The 19,603-nt window shown below is 46.0% G+C and overlaps 1 protein-coding gene across 17 annotated transcripts in view; it reads left to right on the top strand.

Moving 5' to 3' along the window:
• The window catches only part of LOC135914317 (guanylate cyclase soluble subunit beta-1-like), a 969,460-nt gene that overhangs the window by 446,045 nt on the left and 503,812 nt on the right, over positions 1-19,603 (top strand). The window lies entirely within an intron of this gene.

Genomic DNA, 19,603 nt, shown 5'->3' with positions numbered 1-19,603 from the left:
TGATGTTTTGTTTAGAAATGTAATAGGTATAATTCTTGTAGTACATAGAAGCGATGAACATTCATGATCGCACAATCCGAAGCTTCGATGAATTAAAGATTGTACAGCGTGGCAAACGGCAACATACGGTAAAATATAAACGTAGCCAGCAAAAGCCGTTATTTCGACGGTGCCACAATCACCCTTATCGCCACGATTTGCTTTGGCACGAGCACACAGGTGGCACCCAGTCCCAGTGGTCGCATGAAGATCGCAGTGGTCGCGAAGCGACACGAATTTTGCTGTCGCTGAACGGCAGTGGTGTCATGCATGCGAAAAAGCCTTAAGTGTAGCAGGTGATGTTGGCTGACAACCATAAGTGCAAAAGTGGAACGTGGTACTGTATTTTTGAATACTAAAGGAGAGGCTGAAGGTCTCTATTCACTATCTTGTTTTCTTTAGATCGGCCAGAAATCGGTCAGTATTGCGGGCCTTCTTCTACAGCGCTTTGCTTTTGTGCCGGGCGTTTATATTGCCGTAGCAGACGGAGACGACTTCCGTCGACGCTGTTGCTTAGCGAAGTGCGAGTCGCTATACACACGTGAGGGCAGCAATCCAAACGCTAGGGGAAGCCCACAAATTCTGAACATGCGGCCAAATGGGAATCTCGCTGACGGCTCCCTGCGGCCCTCAAATGCCTCCGCACGAGCAATGCGCTTTCTGAAATATACGGTACTAAAGCTTTAATGTCCAATAACGTCCGAAATCCAGACGCGGTTGTTCAACCGCCGTCTGCCTCGACTGCTAGCGGTCGTCGGCTCCAACTCTGCAGCCTCCGATCGCCTTCACGCAGTCATATTGGCAAAGATGTTCCCCGGTTGGGAACTTGACTTTCTTAACGGTTGAGCAGCATAGAGGGGCATCTTCCACCATGATAACAGCCGTCGAAGTCACGTGGGCTCAAACAGCCTCGAATATTAGTATTAAAAGAAAGAATCTGTCACGCACCTGTACGTAGCACAAAGTTACAAGAGAAATCCCTGTGGGCTTTTTCTTTCTTGACAATGTCATATAGCCAACCGGTTCATGCAAGAAAGTCAAAATCGGTCATTCTTAGCAGAAACGCTTAGCATTCGTACTTTGGGTTCGGCCATAGCGCTGCACGCAGGTGTTATTGACGTGGCGCCCGGGGTGATTTATGTGCCCGGGCAGCCGTATAGCCGTATAGCCGTATAACCTCACCGTACCCATGGGTGCCGGCATATTAGGTCCCGTGAGAGCTCCTGCCACTGAGCGCCTTCTGATCGGCGTTTGCTCGCTGCTTACGGGGACCATGACGGCCGCAGGCACGGCTCGGAGCAGTGCTATTTTGGCCGCTACGGTGGGCAGCGAGCGAGTGTACGACATAAAAGTTTTGGCCAAATATGTATAAGAAGGTTGATTGGTTGGTTAGTTGGGGTTTATTGGCCCAAAGGCAACTAAGGCCATGCTGCACCAGCCACAAGACAAAATGCATAAGAAGGGAAAGTATATGAATTTCATTTAGAGGTTCTGTCTGCATTGTAATCTGTCTGCATTGTGAGTAAGCTTACCGACTGAAGGCGACGAATGCAGCAGCTTGATGTTACCTATTAAAGTCTAGTCTTCAAAGTGGTAGGTTTGTCTTCGTTAACCGTATGTGCAACAACTGCGTCTTCGATTAGGCGTGAGTGCGTGGGCATAAAAGGCCTCTTTGCGACCTGCTCCGGCCAGGATGGTTGGTTCTGACCGCGTCATTCTCGTCGCCAGCGTTGTTCAGAACGCCCGAGAATTTCTTTCTGATTTGCCCAAATTCAAATGTATTTGCGTACGCGTGGACTAAAATCTTTCAGTGATCGCTCGCTTGCTGTCATTACCCGCGCCGAAAGAAAAGTCAGGTTGCAGCAGTATTATTCCACGTTTGACTTCGCTCTCATGGAAAGTGAAATTCTCTCGACTATGTCAGTCGCGTTCGCGTGGGGAGGACGTAGCGCTGACTTGCATCCATATCGAAGTTCAACATTCCGTGATATTTTGTACTAGCGGTGGCAGTAACGCTGTGTTGCTGCTGCAGGGGGTGTTGGTCGGGAAGTTATTACCGCCAATTGGTCCATCTGGGTGAGCTACGAAGCTCAGGGCAAACTACCAGTCCTCCATCAGTCCAAGGTCGAGTAAAAAAGAACCTCGAGTAGCTGCTGCCGCTGTGATGCCAATTAGGCACGATATTTCTTTCCTTGTAACATGACAATTGTAGGTACACTGTATCAGGCTCCAAATTCTCTCTCGGGAGATTAATGATTTAGCTCGGGCTCTAGAGATTTTTTTTGTGCTCACCTTGCGGAAAGGTGCACATGACGTGCACGGTCGTAAGCTCCGGCACCATGCGTCTGAGGCGGGTAACTCTCGCTCACCACTCTCATCCTTCACCCTCAAGTTCACGCCATAGTTCTTGCGGTTCACAAAAGAGCACGCCCTCCCTCTACTCTTGCTTTTAATAAATAAATAGTACTATGTGATCCCTTGCGTCTCGGCAGATCGTTGCAGGAGTGGCCGGCGGCAGATGATGCCCGATTACTCCCGATTCAGAAGGCGTTCAATGGCGGTTCTCCTGCGGCGGCCCCTGTGCGAGGTGCACAGACGGCTTGCTGTAAAAGGTCTATAGATTAAAAAATTATTTACCTCATCTTTCGCACTAAGAAAATATTAGGTTATCATATAAATTAATTAGGTTAATGTGAATAAAGAAATAAAGTGCTTCTGCTCGCTAAAGAGATCGAAAAAAATATTTCTATCAATCGCAGGTGATAAAGCAACTCTTAGTTGCTTACGACATGCACGCGTGTGGGCGTTATAGAGGAGTTTATGCGACCGAAATGTGCATAAACTGCGCTGTACATCTACTAGGTGTCGTAGAGCCAGCTTTCGATAATTTTTTCGACCTGCTAACTGAAACAGTATTATTGTGTTCTATTTTATTCGCCCGTGAACCTTACTCGCTTTAATATTACTGCTTCAGTTGAACGCAGTTGTCCTTATAATTGAGATTTTTACGTCGCATGACTTTACTTGATGCAGTAAACAAATTACATGATGTCCTTTGAAAAGTCCACAGCGTGACTTCTCTGGCCACTGGTGTTTATTTTTTTATATTTTTGTAAATTGAAATTTAATAAGATAGAGTTGAAGGCAGCTCTAAACAAGCAGACCACTTGGTTGCACGAAATTAGGATGGAATTGTCTGAAAACTTCAGCTCTGCTGTCAAATATTTCACGCTGTTCCACAAACAACCAATGCAAAAACCCTTAACAGTGCGCCAGGAATATGGAATCACATAGGAGGAGAAGCAGAAAAGGAAGGAAAGGCAGAAAGAATACCCAGAAGCCCTATGCAATAAAAAGATATCCTACGCAGTGGAAAAGAGGTTGCGGGATGAAATGAAAGAAAGGAGGGTCGTGAGCTTCGCTACAATCTATGAAATCGAATGCCCCGCAGGGACCTATTGATGGACAGGCGAACGTGTTTGCATTGCTAGTGGGATCACATAAGTCAAGAAAATACAACACTGTAAACCAATTTCTCAGGCAGACCTGCTGAGACTGCTCCAGCGCGTTCTTTTAGGAAAGCATGGTTTTGGAAATTACACTGCGCAGAACAGCCATGCGCTGCTACCAAGCAGTGCAATGTTCTAGCCCTCCATGTTTTTTTCTTTTTCATAAAAATTACAATAAGTGGAGTGTTGCTCATCTTTCAGTACGCGACTGAGTAAAAAATTGTGTTCATACTGTCCGTAAGTTTTCTTCCGCCCGAAAAACATTGCTAACAATTCGCAGAGCTCTGCAGTCGAAGGTCAGAAGCGGAATGAATGTGGTGGGTAACGAGAGCATATCAGGTATCAGATCCAGACGAGGTGTACAGCTTTTTTTCTTCATAGAAGATGCTCCCGGCAGAGGTTTGTTGCCAGAGAAAGCACTCAGGAGATTGCGCGGTGCTCGCCATCATTGGTTATTTGCTTTTGTAAGTTTTTTTTTTACATTAGATTTGCTGAGTTCTTATCCCTGCAGGCGTACTAAAAAAATGAAAGCGACTGCGTAGCAGCGGAGTACAGCATTCCTCGTGGTGGTTCCAGGAGTAAGACGTCGACCGAACATGTCCGACTTCAGCAAAGAGTATTGAAAACAGACGGCTGGTTGTTGCAGTGGCAGCCATAGTGGTCGACAGAAAAAGAAAGCACAAATATATCAATATTACTGGCTTGCTCTATCTACCCGGCCCTGTGCCCTAAATTTGGCACTTCTTTCGGAATGGCTGCCTGTACCTGAGCAAAGGTGCACTCTCGCCGGTCCAATAACCGCGAATATTTTCAGTTGAGGAAAGTAAAAGCGATTGGACGCATCACTGAACAGCTTATATTGGACATCTGGACAGTATGAAATGCTTGTACGTGACCTTTAGCAGACTCCTGCGCAGCTGTCACGGCATTTTGCAACATTAGCATTGTTCAATCGTGTGGGTGATATGATATAGCCTTGGCATTCTCGTAAATCCCAGCAGATCTGTGCACAAAGAGCCTTGCGCTAGTATTAAGGTAAACTCTGCAAACTGTGGTCCAGCGGTGACTTTCATATTCATCCTTAACGACTCTTACAAAATGTCTGGACATGTCCCTGAACGTGGGCACACAGCGTTCAGGTTTCTGCTTTGAGTGCGAGATATGTCATTACGAAATCGATCAAAGACGAGGCATCCAGCGCGCTTGGCTACGAAAGATATCACAAAATGTCTGCAATACGACTCGAAGAGAGCGGGACCCGAAATAATGTTCCTTGTACCGGTTACCTTGTTATTACGGCGTTAGAGCATTTAATGGGGCAGAATTCACTTGCTGTATGAAACGAATGAATCTTCATTCTTATCATAATGCAGTGTTTATTTTAACAAAATGGGCTCTAATCCACGCTGTGAAGGTGGTTGGCCAGTGAACATATCACCTTGTCCGATAGGCCAATGTGACGTAGCCTTGAACTTCGTCTGGCGGGGCCTTAGAACTCCGCCGTTGTGCATATTGACATTGCTGTTTCCGTCGCCGCTCATCGTGTCCACGCTGCTTTTCGGGCGTCCTAACTATGCGTGGCCTTTCCATTGCGCTATCACAACACAAATGAAATAAGTTTCCAGGCGGGTTCTGAAGGTGGTTGGCCAGTGAATCAGTGGTATCACCTTGACCGATAGGGCAATGTCACGTAGCCTTGAAGTTGGTGCGGCGGGGCCTTAGAACTCCGCCGTTGTGCATATTGACGTGCATATTCAAGGCCGGTCTTGCAATGTGAGCAGTCGTTTCTCCGACATGGAACTCACGATCAGCTCGCGGAACTTGTCCATCACTTAGGAGAAAAAGGCCATGATATCTTTTTTCAGTGGATACCAGGTCATTGCGGTATCATTGAAAATTATGACACCGATAAGGCAGCTCGGACGTCAAACCAAGAAGACCACTGCGTCCCAATTCTTCTCTCAAGGACCGAAGCCGTGAGACAACTTGGCATTCTAGCGCGCACGATCTCCTTAGCAGAGTGGAATACCGTACATACAAGGCGCACAGGACTGCACAGACAAAACCCGTCACTTCAACTCAGACCTCCAGCCGGTTTGCACCGATGTGAAGCGTTCTCTTCTGTGTAGGGGTTGCCTTCTGTGCTTGGGGTTGCCTTCACGCATGCCTGCTCAGCACTAATTGGAATGGCTGATAGTCCTGCATGTGATGTTTGCGGATCCGAGGAGAACATTGAGCACTTATTGTGCCATTGTCCTCAATTTCAAGCTCAAAGGCAATCTTTGTCCAACACATTGAGGAAATTAGATGATCGTCCTCAGAGTGAACAGACAATACTAGAGCACCGTCCCAACCGATCATCGGCTCAGAAGGCAGTGAAGGCACTTCTGTGTTCTCTCAGAACTTCTGGTTTGAGCGAGCGGTTTTAACTCAAGTGCTTTCCGTACACGTTCTCTCTCCCTTCTCTCTTTTCCCCTTCTCCCATCCCCCAGCGTAGGGTAGCCAACCAGACTATTGACTAGTTAACATCCCTGCCTTCCTGTATTCCTCTCTCTCTCTCTCTAGGCGGGTTCTTTTTTTACATCTGAAAGTGTAGTGACGTCGTTCCCGGCTTCGCATGCTATGCAGCGGCTTCCTGGTAACTGCAGCCCATGCAACCGTAATCTTTGCCGGGAAACGCTTGTGACGAATGCTATGCGCGAAGGCAAGCTTTCTGGTTTCAAATTTTTTCTTTCCCCCGCATGGCCAGCGCCGTTGCTGCCGCGCATGCACGGAGGCGAGCGCCATCTGGTGGTGCTGCAAGGAACCAAGCGGCGCGTGCCTTCCACTGCGATCGTTCGAGTTTTTGGCTACGGTGACGAACAAATCCCGGGATCCTAGTCACATACAATTTCGCTGCAAACATTTTTTTCTGTGGCTGCACGGATCGCTTCACCGAGCATTTGATTACTGCCAATCTAATAATATTGATGTGGAGCAGGTGCTCACTTGGAAATGTGTGGAGTGACGCAAATGACAACTGCACGGAGTTCAATGCAGCGGCGCTATTGCCAGATGACTACTTTTAGTGATAGTAGACTGTTTTAGCATAGCGTCGCTTACGCTCTGCTCTGTTCCGATTTCACCCCACCAGATGTCTTTAGAGAAATGCGCTGAATTCTTTTTCTTTAAGAAACGACGTCTCCTGGAGAGGCAAGCGACGCGCATTCAGCTTCCCTGCAAGACGTCGCAGAAGAAAGTGGCCGCGCACTAACGCTCCGCTCAGTCGGCTCGGTAGCGGAGTGACGGCAAGCATTCTCACCAAGGTAATTTTATACTTTAGAAAATCATTGAACAAGAGTGGCTCTACGCTCCGTTGCTGGCATCAGCGCTCTGTGCACGCGCACTGTCGCCTCCGGTGGCCAGCTGTGTGAACATTCTCAGGATACACTGGTCCGAGTGGAGCGGACCGTAAGCGCTCTGCTCAGACTATCAACTCTGGTTCTCCTGACATTTCGTCCGACTAGCGCAAGATTTGTCGGCATCTACTAGACAGCGTTTCTGGCACAACACCAATCACGTTTTCTCAGCGCAATTCGAGGAACGCTGTCGCGCCCTTGGACGCCGATGCGTCCGGTTCCAATGACGCACTCTCTCATAGAAGTGCCTCTAAAATTCGTCACCCGGGAAGATCCCCCATGGTGTAAGATGTATACTCTTGCACGGAGATATCGCCCTAGCTTTCAGGGCTGTTGCGCTTCACGCCTGGCTCCGTTATTCAAGCACTGATAGAATTTGGTTTTGCCAGCGCTAAGGCAGAACCAAATTCGCGGGTGCATTGGTTTTACTTCGTTGCAAGTGACCAATGCGTGATCAGGCACCCGTAGATTGTTTCGTTCAAGTAGAAAATCTGTTACAAATTTCTTCATTGGAATATTCAGTGTGAGTGTACAATAAGAAAGAGAGCTTGGCAGGCTGTGTTATCCCCTTCGGCATAGAGGCCGTTTCGTAGTAACTGCATTCAACTGCAGGTATGCACAGTACATCTCTATCCTAATACAAAAAGCAACGATCTACTACATAACCAGCTCATCTTTAGCCTCATGAGCACGTGCGTTATCTTGATAACGCTGGCGCCGGAATAGCGGCACAAGCATTTTAATTAAGTTCTGTAATTTAAGCCGTTTTCCCGAGAAATTATTTTAAAATGGATGAAGGTAGTGGTATTTTGGTTTACTGTTATTTTCGGCATGTATTGTCTGTCTTATTTTCATATTCCTGATGTAATTAGCACCTTTAGGTTGCACGAGCCACTCCTAATAGCTCAGAAGAAAATTACAATATTTTTTAACACAGTGTGTACAGATGTATCACTGAACACAGTTAGTCAGCCAGCAGGACAGAAGTCATAAGGGAAAGGCAGGGAAGTTAACCAGGCTGAGCCCGGTAGGCTACCCTGCACTGGGGAAGGGGAAAAGGGGATTGAAAGAGAAGAACGAACGATGTTACGCAAACAAGCGTTCATCGCTGAATCAGTCATAGGTGCTCATACAGGCCAGTGCATTTCAAGAAACGCAAAAGCGCCTTTGTGGCCTTGAACATAGCAGTTGCACAAGCCCACAATCTTCTCCTCTGTGAAAGCACGATAGCGTGAGTGCTTCAAAGCTGTACGACGGGCACTCCTCTCGTCTTCGTATGTAGGGCAGTCCCACAGGAGATGTTCCATCTGCTGCAATCCAATCCAATCCAGTCCCAGTCCTATCTGCTGCAATTGGGACTGTCTGCCATTCCAGTTAGGAATGAGTAGACTTTCGTGAAAAAACAGCTACTCTCAAGCGGCACAGTAGCGTTTCTTCACTCTAAAAACAAAGAGTTCCGGGCACTTTCTTTGAGGGAGTATCTGCTTGTCCGATATTGCACTCTCTTTTCGAGAGTAGATAGACCCTCTTTGAGAGAGAGAGAGAGAGAGAGAGAGTAGGATAACTCTTCCTGACAGAGTTTTGTTACTCCACCATAAGGGAGCGCTATACTCTTCCGCAGAGCGCTAATACTCTCCCCACAGGGGTAATAATACTCCTCCAGACCGAGTGCGTCTACTCTTCAGAACCGAGTACTTCTACTCCTCCAAGCCGAGTGTTTCTACTCCCCCAAACACAGTGCTTGTACTCCTTCAGAACAGAGTGCTACTACTCTTCCCAATAGTGTGAAAGCACGATGTGGATCCATGGTCACGTTAGAAAGGATTCGCAATACTTACATGTGGGGAATATTTCATTCCTTCATAAGCCGCTCCTGCACTTATGCTTGGTGAATAGGATATAATGTGTAGTCGCCGAGTTACTCAAATGGAACGCTTTTTCTCTTAAAAGGTCCAAATCTTTATTGATCAGTCAGAAGAAAACTGAATAATAATTCCAGAAACATACTGACAAACATATCAAATCATATCGCAATGCTGCCCACAAACTTTAGAACACATCTTGTAATAAAACATAAGTATATTCACTAAAGGTTCATCAGTATTACAGTGTAGAAATATCCTTTATTTACAATTGGTTCCACCTTCTCAAAAATAAAGTATACAAGGGAAAGTTAAACACAGAACAAACGTGTGCAAACTCGCAACGTATTGACACTATGATAGAAGAGAAATATGCACCACATTATTGGCCAGAAAACGCATGCACTTATATGGCAGAGGTTACCAGATGAGCTGCTAAGCATGGGGCTGGTAATGTAGATAAAGTTTGCAAGAACCTTTTTTGTGTACTACATTCTGAAACAGCAGCTCATTTGATAAAGTCCTGTACAGCGTATGGGTGTTCCTGACTGATAGTGCTGTGCCTTGAGAAATGTGTTGTATATTCTCATGTGAGGCCGCAGGTCTAGCTAGCTTTGCTTATATTTCACATAAAGTTATTCATGTATGGGCTGCCACCCGTTTTTCTAAGTGTGTCTTGTCGTGGTTCTGCAGCAATATCCTGCCCGATGTCAAAGCGGTACAGAGGCGTATCATATTTCCTATTCGATGGGTCTCCTCACGAAAGTACTTTGTTGGTGCTGTTGGTATTGATCTGTTGCTTTCTAAAAATAAATAAAATTAAATTTACAACATTATCTAGTGTAGAGCAAATGAGTACAAAACTGCAAGGAGCATTGGCATTAAAATCTTGCCTATCATATTTCTCGTCATATATGGTAGTTTTTCATTCCCATTACGACATGAATGCTATACTTCTGAGGAGCAGCTTGCATAATTACATAATCAATTATTGTGACTCGTTGAAGATGCAATCAAACTAAAATATAGCATGGCTTTAGACGTGAACCAAAATCAGATGTTATGAATATGATGCATCAAATGAGACATTAGCATAAATACAGGCAGGGTAGTGCACGAAAAAGACAAAGAACCAAATCATAAGTTGAGAAAGGCACCATCCTTTTTCACATATCCCTTCCACGCACATGAATTTTGCATGCGATTATGCATATACTTGTACAAAGAACCAACTACCTGAAACCACAGCTTTTTTCGTACTGAAGTGGTTAAGATGTGCTAAAGAAAGAAAAATTATCGCACTTCACAGAATCTTCGTCTCAAAACAAGTACATATGTGTCTGGGAAAATTAACACATCGCCTCACTGTGCACTCCATCTTAAGTCCAGAAATTCGCCATGTGCAAGAATGCTTTAACTTTATTTTGCCTTATAAAAATCATGTCTACAGAAGCCATGAAACTAAGGGGCTTTTGCTTAACACTATATGTTCACATCTGCCAATTGATGAACAAGTGTTCTACTCAGATGCTCTCAGTTCTTTGTATTGAACACATCTCTACCTCCGCTAGCATACTTGGTTGGCAAGTAGATTGAGTCACCCTAATCAAAAATCAATAACTGCCAGAAGCTTAGGCGTCGGTTGGTGAACTCTGATGTGTTCGATTTCCTTAAAGTAATAATATGTGCAAAATAAAAATAGCTGAGGTGCCGCGCTGCCTCCGCTCTCGGCAGTGGTATCGAGGTGCTTTCACATATATCATGCCTCATGGGCAGCTTTGGGGGCACTTTCATTGCCAGTAATGTTGCAGTGCCGAGGTAGCCTCTGAACTATAATGTCATGGCCTCCGCCCACTGCTTGATGGTCGTGTAGTCGTATCTCTGAGCAGAGCTGATAAGAGTGATTTTAGGGCTGTCTTTGAATCACAAAATATAGACCAGTGATTTGGTGATTGTTGCTGCACACATAGCACTGCGCTACAGAAGGCGGAAAGTTCGGATCCTGTCGATGTTGCGACCTGGCTAATTTTGAACTTCTTGCAGATTGGCATCGATGGAATGACTACCGCATCAGCAATGCTGGTTAGAGTCGAAGAGCCATCCGTATAATTGTGAAGTCGATTGGAGTACGAATCATGCAGTAGATGTAGAGCGGCTTGATTCAGGGTAGAAGTTGGCTAGTCGGGCTCCTTTCCAACACCTGGAATGGAAAGCCCGGAGGAACGCAAGCTTCTGTAATGATCCCAGAAGCCTAAAACAAATAAACAGACATACCGATGCATATGTAAACACAAGTACTTCAAATTATCCACGAGGACAGGTAAAAACCCATTTTCAGCAGGCGAGTGACGCCTCTAGATCTCGGAGTCGCTAATTGCCACCAAATATGGGCCATCTCCGCGGTTACACAAGTCAAATATCTCAGGTTTCCTGTTTTCTCAGAGACAAACAATGAGCTCCAACACAACTTTTATTCTCCCTCCCCCCCCCCCGCCGCCCCTTAATATCACAAGTTTATTGTTATGCGCTTTTTCCCAGGCCAGAACTTTCGAATTACAGGAATAGGGAGCAGGAAGAACGCGGCCGTCATTCCAGAAAAAGCAGACGGTTCGCATGTTGGGGAGGATTAGGGATGGGGGGAAATGTCCGAGGCGTCGTGTGTCGGAGTCTAGCGCGCACCCCGGCGAAGGATCAGCGCTGTCCATCTCAACCGGGCGGGACGACGCACGCCTCCACGCTCTCGACCAAACCACGCAAACAGTCTTTCGACCGAACCGCGCATGCGAGACAGGCCGGGGAGCCGTTATAGCTTCCGCGAGGCTTTTCCCTTTCGTCCCGAGTTTCGTTCCCTTTTCCCTTTCCCATTCCTCCCAACCGGAAGCGTCCCATAGAGCGGCCACGTGTTTTCACTCTCCGAGACGCGTGGGAAGTGCGCAGCTGGCCAACTCGGGTTATTACGCGCACCACTGCTTTCCCCTCGGCGCCTGTGCCCTCGAAGAGCACCGTGTCGCGTTCCCTCTTTTTGCCCTCGTGTTTCGTCCGAACTATAGCTGAACTCTTGGACAGCGCGTATGTGAATTCGGCAGGGTGAGCTCATTTTACGGCTTGTGCGACGCAGCCCATGTCGATGACCTATCTGGGCATTAAAGAGCCTGTGTACAACAGCGTATATGTTTACAAGGTGAATTGGAGTGGTGGCAATTCTGTTTTGCAGAAATAACCGATATTTTGATATTTCACGTAGCGTTGGGTATTCTCGTACGCCCCAGCGGAATCGCGCCTTCATCCGCGTAACTTTTGTTAAAATTCGAACATTCTATTCGAAATTCGAAAGCAATTCGAATATTTAAATATATAGATATATTTATAGTTTTCCAACTTTTTCTCCTTTACATTACTGTTGTACATTATTGTATCATCCTATATCATATGATTCGGTGTAATATGTTATCGGAGGAACTGTTGAAGAATACGCATACTATTAAACATTTATTCTTATTCTTTATGCGCTATGGTCGTGTAGATCGCGTCTGCCTTACTGCTTCAGTTGTGAGGTTTCCATTGGCCATTCAGGCAGTGTTTGCATTTAATCATGCCGCCAAAGGCAGTTTTGTAAGATTTGACTAAAAGGGGACTTTTCAAAAATGCTACTGAAAACTCACGGACGGCAGCATACGAAAAGCCTGGCACGTGCGGACATACTGCTCCAGGAGTGAAGGCCCGGCCTCTATTACGGCCCCTACTGCTCTCACCGAAAAAAATGAGTGACGTTTTTTTTTTAAAATTTAGAGCACCGTAAGGCATGAGAAAAGTTTAATCGGCCATGACTGACCCAGCACAAGTGACACAGGGGCGAGAATGTCTGTCCGATGTACCTTTACATTCTGGGATTTGCGTACGTCTGACATACCTTTACACAAACCGATCACCAAGCGGGGTGTCAGTGCCCACTGCTTTACCTGGTTCACCGCGCCGGCAGCCAGCGCCAGAGCATAAGCAAATTCGACCCCGCTCCGCAATGCCGGCACGCCTAGAGACAAACGCATACAATACGAGCAAAGAAACTTCTCCTCCGCAGTGCCTAGGGAAAGTCAGATATTCAAGGAACGAAAGCCCCCACACTTACTATCTCATACCCGCTTACTCGCGCCTGCACACAAACGTCGGGCTACTCCTGAAATGCCACGGCCCGCTGTGTTGCCTAGCAATTGTAAAGCTGCCACCCGGCCGGGTCACTGTATCTTGAAAGGCGTCTGCGACGGGTACAGAGTCCACACTGCGCTGTGTTTTCGCGCCTAAGTTCGCGTTGATGCGAGCGGCAGCACGAAGGTCAATTCGTTCACTGCTGCTGCTGCGTTTCCTCACTGCAGCGCTTTAAAAGCGAGTTTCCGTAGCCATCCAGTGAGTAATGTTCATGTTTGCTTGTGCGCGCGTGACACCTTGGTTGTTAATTTAGTTAGTATTCCTATGTTTTCCTGTTTACACGGCCGATAAAACTACTGTCCTTACTTCGTATAGCTGTCCACCAATTTGCTATCGCAATCGATGCTTCCCCATTCGAACGAAACTGCGACTTACATTTTTTTTTCAATAGAGGGATTGTCACGATAAGAGCAGGTTGGTATTTCCGGTTTTCCTCATCACAGTTGCGAGAAGCCAGTTCTTTTTGTCAGTGTATAAACATCTCGGTGTGTGTAGAGATAGTCCTCGTGAGAGGTATCACAGGATTCGTGGTGGAAGGGGAGAGACCGATATCGGCAGAGCTATTTCGAGGAATCATCTTCCGCCTCACCGAACCTGAGAGCGGCTAAAAAGGGGAAGCAAGGCGATTCCAGGAAGTAAAAGCACAGGAAACAGAAGCAAGGAACAGAGGCGTTGAAGGGAGGTCCAGTAGACCGGGTTTTATCGTGCTCGGCGCACCAAATTACGCGTGTGAGGACGGCCGGCAAATGAGTGGCCGCCAGCTTACGACACAGTTGCAACTTCGTGTGCTCATTTTCTTTTTTCTTTCCATTTTTTTCGGCTTGAAGAAATGTTATTGATTATAGTGTCGATATTTACATTAGGTCATGCGGACGTGAAAGTGCTACCCACTACTTGGTTATCATATTTCCTTGGGATCAAACTTTCTTTCGAAAATACACATACTAGATAGCAAGCTGTGCTTGTTTTCCGGTATAACAAGCAACGACAATGAGCTTTGACGAGGTAGTTCAAGTGTATACTGCTATTATTATGACTAGAAGTTTTGCGCAGCAAATATCCAATCAGAAAGTGTTTGATTGTTCGTTCGACACTTCTTATCGAGTTGCTTTAGTATCGAATTAGAATAAGCAGTAGATGAACAGGGGACGCCGCCTCCTCGAGCCAAGGCTTTAAAAAGCAGACTTGTAAGGGCTGCAGTACCAGGGAAAGTCAGGACAAGTCGGTTGCCAAGGCTCTCATTGTAACACGTGGGCTTAAAGCTGAGCTTTGATTTTTTCGCCTACTATTGGTAACTTCATTTCAATGTTCCTTTGAAAGCTTCCTCTTGTTTGAATTTAGTAAGGTGAGTGTCATTACTAGCTGCTACGCTCTAAATAAGGCGTACTAGAGTACGTATATTTTCATGGAACTCACCAAGCTACAGAGATCAATATTAGACTGAAGCAGTGCCAGTATCTTAAAACTCCCGTTTCGTGTTTTTCGTTAATCTGATGGTTCGCAAACAACGCAACTGCGAAGCTTTGTTCTTTCCGCAGCTGTGGCCCTCAAGGGTGCACCAACACTTTCCTCTTCTTATTTTAGCAACACTCTTTCTATTATAAAAATATTAATATACCAAGATCAGTTTTTCCCCGCTCATCATCATCCCAACTTACTGTTCTCATTACTTCTGCCCACTTCCTACGCCATTATACTTTGTTGGGATTGGCATGTAGTGCTTCTCTCGAGGCTTGTCTATTATGGCATTGACTACTGCACGTCACGAAACAAGCATGGTTTATTTCTGGGCGTCTTTAGAAGGCAAGGTGGAAAAAATTGTTGACCGGATGAATATGGGACTTGCCATTGGTAATATTGGCACGAGCTGCTGTGAGTCGAGTAATAGAAATAGAGATTTGGAGTCAACAAGTTGATGAAACCGTGATGGCCTTCTGGAAGTAAAAAAAAATCATTGAAGTATTTACCCACCCATTGTACTGAACTGTTTATTTTAAAGTAATTGTAATGGACACTAGTAAAAGGCAAGCTCCAAACAATTAAACCTCGAGCAGTAAAACACGTTGTGGGGATGGTTGGTGCATAGCTTTCAAAAAATGAAGCGCCAACGGTAATGGCACACAAAGAAGGAAGAAACGACAGGACAAGCGCCTTGTCCCGTCTTTTGTTCCTTCTTTGTGTGCCGTTACCGTTGGCACTTCATTTTTGAAAACCTAGAGCCTTCAGTTTGTTTGTGGTTGTTGTACTAATCGTGAATCAATCGGTTTCAGTACATTCTGCACATCACAATTAGGTGTTGTGATTTTAATATACCGAGTCAAGCGGCATGACATGACATGACAAGAACTTTATTTGAGTCCTGAGGGACTGAGACCTCGGGGAGCCAAACCGAAGGCTCCCGAAGATCAAGTCGGTGGCTCCGCCCATGATGGAACCGGGAGATCAAGTCCCGCGGCAATGTCGTGGGCCCTCTGGACAGCCTGGAGTTGAATGTTGAGATTGCTGCTCTTGAGAGAGTCCTGCCATTGTTCTTTCGTGATGGGTGGAGAGGCGTTAAGGGCTGGGCACAGCCAGAGCATGTGGTCAAAGGAGCATGAGTCATGACCACATTTGGGGCACGACTGTGAGTGTTCAGGATATATCCTGTGAAGAGACCGAGGAGTGGGATATGTACGGGTTTGCAGGAGTCTTAGTGTGGTAGCCTGAGGTTTATTCAATTTGGGGTGAGGGGGTGGAAATGTCCTCCTGCCTAGTCGATAATGAGAAACAATTTCGTGGAATGTACTTAATGAATCTTTGTGGATGTTGATCTCGTTCCAAGCCTGGCTACCCGCGACAGCGCGGTGCGTGAAATCGCGCGCTCTCCGGTGGGCCTGCTCGTTAGGATTACATCCAAGCGGGTTAATTGAGCTGTCTAGATGGGCTGGGAACCACGAGATTTGGTATCCTCCTTCGGTACTCTCCCTAGTCCTTTGTAGTGCTTTGATCACAATACTGTACGCCTGTTCAGATATGAGGGCGGACGAGAACGATCTAACCGCGGTGCGCGAGTCCGAGAAGATGATAGCGGGAACTTTTGAGCTGTGAAAAGCCAGAGCGATCGCCGCTTCCTCCACCACATGGGCAAACTTAGTATAAACAGAGGCTGCATTGACCAGGTTGCCCCCCACGTCTACCACCGTGACAGCGAACTTATCCCCACTGTCATATCTGGCAGCATCGACAAAGAGGGCATCTAGCTTCTGCTGATTGATCCTTTTAAGGATGGACTTGGCTCTCGCGAATCTTCTGCCTTGGTTATGCACTGGGTGGATGTTTCGCGGGACGGGGTCAACCATGATGTGAGCTCTGGTTTCCCGGGTCAAGCTAACTTTGGTCGCCGGTTCATGTCTGGGTTGGATTCCTGCTTCTTCTAAAATCTTAATCCCTGGCTTAGTGGATGAAAGTCTCATTATCTGAGCCGCTGTGTGAGCTTCTATTAGCTCATCGATGGTGTTATGGAGTCCTAGCTCCAGCAGCTTCTCAGTGCTTGTGGACTGCGGAAGGCCGAGCACGCGCTTGAGGCCGGTTCTGATTAGGGAGTCGAGCTTGGCCTTTTCCGCTTTACCCCAATTAAGGTACGGCGCGATGTAGGTGACATGACTCAGGAAGAATGCCTGAGAAGCTCTGAGCAAATTATCCTCTTTAAGACCGCCTCTTCGATTTGAGACGCGGGCTACAAGTCTTAGGACATTACTAGCCTGTCCAGTGAGCCTGTTGAGGGCCGTCGAGTTACAGCCCTTGGCATCAATGAGGAGACCTAGTATCTTGACCGAGTCCTTCCTCGGTATGGGATGCCCATTTTTAGCTCGAATTTCTACCGGCAGAGTTTCCAGAGGCGCAAGATTTCTGACCCCCTGTCTGGACTGGCGGTATAACAGTAGCTCTGATTTAGCGGGGGAGAGTTCAAGGCCTGTGTTTGAAAGAAAATCTTCGGTAGCCTCCAACGCGCTTTGTAACGACTGTTCGAGCATGGCTAGCGATCCGCCCGGCGCCCAGATCGTAATATCGTCCGCATAAATGGCGTGACCCACGTTCGGAATTGCAGCGAGGCGAGTGGAGAGTTAAGGAAGGAAGGAAGGAGAGTTAAGTTAAGGAATGCACCACTGCAATTGAAAAGGCTGTAGGGAGCTGAAACACAATTGAAGTTTTGAGATCATATTTTGTTTATATATGTGCCACAAATATCAGATTATTGACAATAAGTTTTACCGATAAGGATTACAACATGACTGTACCATTGCCAAAGTGACTATGCTCTATCGCAATGTACCATTTTACATGAACTTGCAATTCCAGTCATACAAGCGAACGAATGTTTACATAAGCGATGCTGAAGATCGGCATTAAACTGAACGCGAGTGTGGGCTACTATCACTTAGTGCGTCATGCAAGTGGGCACATGTATCTTAATCTTTATTTTCGTGTCCAAAGCTTCGAGTTTAATGTTACGAGTAGTCCTGATGTTGCAATGAACCATGACGTAAGAAGCAACCGCTACAAGGAAGCATGATGCTATATGAATATCCCGATACTTAGCTCATGACTAATTAATGCAGTAATAAGAAAATACATGTTTTTTACTCGTGGAAAGGGGCAAGCTTAAGGTAAACTCATTTGTGCCCTGGTTAAAGCATGGAATGAGTGCGCTTTGATTTGAACTTGCGATACCTACCTAAATATTTAATTGTGCTGTTGCCTTAAGGGGGTTCTGGTCACTTTGAGCACAATAAGTTGTGCATAATAAACAGGTACCTACCGATGTGCAATTGACATGCTACCACCATTCCAAAAATGTGACAGGAATACTTTTTATACCAGCACTATTCGTGATGCATTGTGAGAGGCGGAAATTGCATTCCTGGAAAGAAAATGTTCAGAACCTTGAGGCGTAACTAAGTTGAGAACACCCAGAAAAAAAAATAATCTGCAAGGGTATACCCAATATGTAATTCAAAGATTTTAATAATTAAATGATCAGATTTTCCGTGCCAAAACCACGATCTGCTTATGAGACACACCGTAAAGGGAGGCTCCGAAAATTTTAGACCAACGTGGGTTCATTAACGTGCGCTTAAATCTAATTGCATGGGTGGTTTCGCATTTCGCTCCCATTGAAATGTGACCACCTTGGCCGGGATTCGATGACACGACATCGTGCTTAGCAGCCCAACACCATAGCCACGAAGAAACCACGGCGGGTAGATGTACTTTAGCTTACTTAGTTGTGGAGCAGTAAATAAACGATAGGCCACTGTAAAAGAAAATCTAGCACGAATACAGATGGGCATAGCTTAAAGAAAGGCAGAAAAGGGTATTATAGAAGGGCCAGGTCAGGTATTTTTGCTTTAGTGTGCGAAAAACAGCGCTACTTGTGTGCCTTGGAGCGTGCTTTGTCAGTTTTGTTTATTCGCCTGCGCTTTCTTCGAATGAGCCAAGAGATTATTTCATATCAATGAGGGCCATCTCTACGTTGAGAGTTGGGTCATTGCGAGGAAGTAGTGGTGGTGGCTGGTCGAGCACAAGCATGGGAAGCGTTCATTGAAGAAATAGGCCAAACGAAAAAGGAGAAAAAAGAAAAGGAAAGCGTGCGCTGCATCACCTAGAACGAGGGAGTTGCTGGCAAGCAGATTTGTGCCATGTAATCTCTTTGTTGCATGATGCACCCGAATTGACAACGATGTTTCAGTTTTAAAAATGAGTGCGCGTTTCTCAATTAAAGCGTACCTTTGCTTGAACAAAGGGTGGATACGTGGCATTTCGATGGCACCATAGGTACCTTGAACACAAGCTGCTCGCACTTTAGGATGTTGCACTATAACCTAATAGTTACTTTATTTTGTACTGTTAATTGCCTTAAAATTAGAGCGGTTCGTTAATCTATTTGCAATGTGGCGAGGCACACCACTGTGCTGACACGTCAGCCATGGGGTCTCAATAACTGGCTCGAAGTAGGTAATTTAAACAATTCTTTATGATGTATTCGTATACTAATATCAATATAAAGAGTACAAATACGACATGCTTATTAAGGAGCAATCGGCACATTAAAGGTGTTTCTTATAAATCACTGATACGTTACCTCTGAGTCACGTGCAATCTTTTGCCATTTTTCAGTTGAGGAAGTATTGGCGAAGCCAGAGGGATACTGAAATATCAAATAAGCTGCACATTATAAAGCCGAGATTAGGGAACTGGATCACCGAAAGGACCCTAAGACACAAGGAAGGGCTTCATTGAGGATTAGGGATAGGCCATACCTACGGCCCTCACTCGCGCCAACAGATTGGAATTGATCCTCCAACATGTAGTAGATGCGGCGATAGCCTTACAGTTGTCCACGTTATAATTCAGGACTTTGAAATAGAAGCCGAGCGTAACATGTACTTTCCATCCCTGTATCGTGAGCAGGTACGTCTTCACCCAGCATTTTCTCTAGGCAACGAACCGCTTTTCAAGTTTCTTTTTTTTTTACGGAACCCAGCACCTTAAATATTATTTGGCCAAGGTATCGGTAGCACTGCCTCCCCCATGGAAGTTGTAGCTGCAATGC

The sequence above is a fragment of the Dermacentor albipictus genome, chromosome 3 (assembly GCF_038994185.2).
Source record: "Dermacentor albipictus isolate Rhodes 1998 colony chromosome 3, USDA_Dalb.pri_finalv2, whole genome shotgun sequence".
Lineage (NCBI taxonomy): Eukaryota > Metazoa > Arthropoda > Arachnida > Ixodida > Ixodidae > Dermacentor > Dermacentor albipictus.
Note: the sequence above shows the minus strand (reverse complement) of the source record. Positions and strands in the feature narration are given on the sequence as shown.